We start from the raw sequence: 4,836 nt of genomic DNA, 5'->3' as shown, positions 1-4,836 counted from the left end.
TCAATGTGTCTTAGATTTCTTTCTTTGGCTTGGCTTCGCGGACGAAGATTTATGGAGGGGGTAAAAAGTCCACGTCAGCTGCAGGCTCATTTGTGGCTGACAAGTCCGATGCGGGACAGGCAGACACGATTGCAGCGGTTGCAGGGGAAAATTGGTGGGTTGGGGTTGGGTGTTGGGTTTTTCCTCCTTTGCCTTTTGTCAGTGAGGTGGGCTCTGCGGTCTTCTTCAAAGGAGGTTGCTGCCCGCCAAACTGTGAGGCGCCAAAATGCACGGTTTGAGGCGATATCAGCCCACTGGCGGTGGTCAATGTGGCAGGCACCAAGAGATTTCTTTAGGCAGTCCTTGTACCTTTTCTTTGGTGCACCTCTGTCACGGTGGCCAGTGGAGAGCTCGCCATATAACACGATCTTGGGAAGGCGATGGTCCTCCATTCTGGAGACGTGACCCATCCAGCGCAGCTGGATCTTCAGCAGCGTGGACTCGATGCTGTCGACCTCTGCCATCTCGAGTACTTCGACGTTAGGGATGTAAGCGCTCCAATGGATGTTGAGGATGGAGCGGAGACAACGCTGGTGGAAGCGTTCTAGGAGCCGTAGGTGGTGCCGGTAGAGGACCCATGATTCGGAGCCGAACAAGAGTGTGGGTATGACAACGGCTCTGTATACGCTTATCTTTGTGAGGTTTTTCAGTTGGTTGTTTTTCCAGACTCTTTTGTGTAGTCTTCCAAAGGCGCTATTTGCCTTGGCGAGTCTGTTGTCTATCTCATTGTCGATCCTTGCATCTGATGAAATGGTGCAGCCGAGATAGGTAAACTGGTTGACCGTTTTGAGTTTTGTGTGCCCGATGGAGATGTGGGGGGGCTGGTAATCATGGTGGGGAGCTGGCTGATGGAGGACCTCAGTTTTCTTCAGGCTGACTTCCAGGCCAAACATTTTGGCAGTTTCCGCAAAGCAGGACGTCAAGCGCTGAAGAGCTGGCTCTGAATGGGCAACTAAAGTGGCATCGTCTGCAAAGAGTAGTTCACGGACAAGTTTCTCTTGTGTCTTGGTGTGAGCTTGCAGGCGCCTCAGATTGAAGAGACTGCCATCCGTGCGGTACCGGATGTAAACAGCGTCTTCATTGTTGGGGTCTTTCATGGCTTGGTTCAGCATCATGCTGAAGAAGATTGAAAAGAGGGTTGGTGCCAGAACACAGCCTTGCTTCACGCCATTGTTAATGGAGAAGGGTTCAGAGAGCTCATTGCTGTATCTGACCCGACCTTGTTGGTTTTCGTGCAGTTGGATAATCATGTTGAGGAACTTTGGGGGACATCCGATGCGCTCTAGTATTTGCCAAAGCCCTTTCCTGCTCACGGTGTCGAAGGCTTTGGTGAGGTCAACAAAGGTGATGTAGAGTCCTTTGTTTTGTTCTCTGCATTTTTCTTGGAGCTGTCTGAGGGCAAAGACCATGTCAGTAGTTCCTCTGTTTGCACGAAAGCCGCACTGTGATTCTGGGAGAATATTCTCGGCGACACTAGGTATTATTCTATTTAGTAGAATCCTAGCGAAGATTTTGCCTGCAATGGAGAGCAACGTGATTCCCCTGTAGTTTGAGCAGTCTGATTTCTCGCCTTTGTTTTTGTACAGGGTGATGATGGTGGCATCACGAAGATCCTGAGGCAGTTTACCTTGGTCCCAACAAAGCTTGAAAAACTCATGCAGTTTGGCATGCAGAGTTTTGCCGCCAGCCTTCCAGACTTCTGGGGGGATTCCATCCATACCTGCTGCTTTGCCACTTTTCAGTTGTTCGATTGCCTTATATGTCTCATCCAGGGTGGGAACCTCATCCAGCTCTAGCGTTAGGGGCTGTTGAGGGAGCTGGAGCAGGGCGGAATCTTGGACTGAGCGGTTGGCACTGAAAAGAGATTGGAAGTGTTCTGACCATCGGTTGAGGATGGAGATCTTGTCGCTGAGGAGGACTTTGCCATCTGAGCTGCGCAGCGGGCTTTGGACTTGGGGTGAGGGGCCGTACACAGCCTTTAGAGCCTCGTAGAAACCCCTGAAGTCGCCAATGTCCGCGCTGAGCTGGGTTCGTTTGGCGAGGCTAGTCTTGGATTTACTCTTTAAGTAATAAGACTGAGAGGCTGTTTCAGGGAGGCAGCCCCTCGAGGCCTTTTGGCAGAAGGATCCTGGATTGTACTCCTTTCCTGGGATGGCTGCTCCAAGCTTTAGTGAGTCCCTCAGCATTTATTTGTTTATGGACATCTTCTTGCACTGCAAAACCCACAGGCTTTAGCCAAACCAGAGTCAGTATTTCACTGAGTAGGTGATGTTCCAACAGCTCTTGATATACGTCCCTGAGAACAGCTCTTCTGTAACTCAGCTGCTTGAGGTAACCTCAGTTCAGCACTGCTTTCCAGACCTTGGCAAAAAACATGGAAATAGAATCACACTTTAACTTATCACTATTGACTAACTTAACCCCCCTATAATTCTAAGCACACGTGTATGTGATGTGTGTGTAAGTTCAGAAAAGTTATTTGGTTCACAGTCCAATCTCACTTCTCATTCCTCCAAGTTCACTGGTTGCAGGCAATTCTTATACTGTGCACAGAATTTAACATTTATGAAGTTCACCAGGCTTTGATGCTTGAAAGGTAAATGGTTATCGCTCAGGAAGGTTCTTATGGGTTTTCAGAGAGAGATTTGTTGTTCCTTTTTAATCAGCCACTTCAGTGTCTTGCTGACGAAACTTGCCTCTTCAGGGTTCTCCAGATGATAAACTCTTTCTTTTAGGTCACCACAGAGTTCCTTCTTGTTACTCTTATTCCAAGAGAAACATTAGACAGTCAGTCCTCTCCTCTTGTATGAACCACAAGGGCTTTGGCAAGGCCGAACCAAGAACTCACAACCCATCTTCTAAATGGGGCTTTCCACAGCTTGCCAGTTTGTCCTGTTCCAGTCCCAGCTACTGTTGCTGGCTGTTACACTGTAGAAGTGCTCTCTCTCTCTCTCTCTCTCTCTCTCTCTCTAACACTGTAGAAGTGCTCTCTCTCTCCCTCTCTAACACTGTAGTTCTCTCTAACACTGTAGAAGTGATCTCTCCCTCTCTAACACTGTAGTTCTCTCTAACACTGTAGAAGTGATCTCTCCCTCTCTAACACTGTAGTTCTCTCTAACACTGTAGAAGTGATCTCTCTCTCTCTCTCTAACACTGTAGAAGTGCTCTCTCTCTCTCTCTCTCTAACACTGTAGTTCTCTCTAACACTGTAGAAGTGATCTCTCTCTCTCTAACACTGTAGAAGTGCTCTCTCTCTCTCTCTCTAACACTGTAGAAGTGCTCTCTCTCTCTCTCTCTCTAACACTGTAGTTCTCTCTAACACTGTAGAAGTGATCTCTCTCTCTCTAACACTGTAGAAGTGCTCTCTCTCTCTCTCTCTCTCTCTCTCTCTCTGTCTGTCTGTGTCTCTGTCTCTCTCTCTCTCTCTCTCTCTCTCTCTCTCGTCAGGATGGAAGCCTGTGACGAGTGGTGTGCCTCAAGGATCGGTGCTAGTTCCCCTTTTGTTCTTAATTTATATTAATAATTTGGATGATTGGGGTGGTTAACTGGATAAGTAAATAAGCAGACTATACGAAAATAGGGGGAATGGTGGATAGCGAGGAAGATTTTCAGGGATTACAGAGGGATTTGGTTTGGAAAATTGGGATGAAAGATAGCAAATGGAATTTAATGTAGAGAAGTGTGAGGTGCTTCATTTTGTAAAAAATAATCAAAATAGGACATATGTAGTGAAGGGGAGGACATTGGGGAATGCACAAGAACAAAGAGATCTTGGAGTTATGGTGCATTGTTCTTTGAAGGTGGATTCTCATGTTGACAGGGTTGTTAAGAAGGCATTTGGTGCGTTAGCCTTCATAAATCATAGCATAGAGTATAGGAGCTGGGAAGTGATGCTGTGTCTGTTTAAGGCATTGGTGAGGCCAGGTTTGGAGTATTGTGTTCAGTTCTGGTCTCCAAATTATAGGAAGGATATAGATAAGGTGGAGAGGGTGCAGAGAAGATTTACAAGGATGTTGCCTGGGTTAAAATTCCTAGAATACAGAGACTTTATTCATTGGAATGAAGACAGTTGAGAGGGTATTTGATAGAAGTGTTTAAAATTATGAAGGGAATAGATAGACTAGATGCTCCTATACTCTATGCTATGATTTATGAAGGCTAACGCACCAAATGCCTTCTTAACAACCCTGTCAACATGAGAATCCACCTTCAAAGAACTCTTCCCCCTGAGAGCAGGGGAGGTTGAAACAAGAGGACACAAGTTGAGAGTAAAGGGGCAAGATTTTAGGAGAAACATTAGAGGTGCTTCTTCACTCAGAGAGTGGTGGCTGATAGGAATAATCTTCCAGAGGAAATAGTTGAGGCTGAGTCAATTGTTTCATTTAAGAGAAGGCTGGATATATACATGGATAAGTGGGGGTTAGAGGATTATGAGCAGAGAATAGGTGGGGGGAGCTAGCAGAGTTGAGTGAACTGGCGTGGACTTGAAGGGCCGACACGGCCTGTTTCCATGCCATAAATTGTTATAAGGTTAAATTTTTTGAATGTAACCTACTCTAACAAACCTTTCCCAATTTATCTCCCAAAAACATATCTATATACTTTATTGCAGTGTTTCTTTTCTTTGGCTTGGCTTCGCGGATGAAGATTTATGGAGGGGTAGAGTCCACATCAGCTGCAGGCTCGTTTGTGGCTGACAAGTCCGATGCGGGACAGGCAGACACGGTTGCAGCGGTCGCAAGGGAAAATTGGTGGGTTGGGGTTGGGTGTTGGGTTTTTCCTCATTTGTCTTTTGCC

The sequence above is a fragment of the Narcine bancroftii genome, chromosome 7, assembly GCF_036971445.1.
Source record: "Narcine bancroftii isolate sNarBan1 chromosome 7, sNarBan1.hap1, whole genome shotgun sequence".
Classification (NCBI taxonomy): domain Eukaryota; kingdom Metazoa; phylum Chordata; class Chondrichthyes; order Torpediniformes; family Narcinidae; genus Narcine; species Narcine bancroftii.
Note: the sequence above shows the minus strand (reverse complement) of the source record.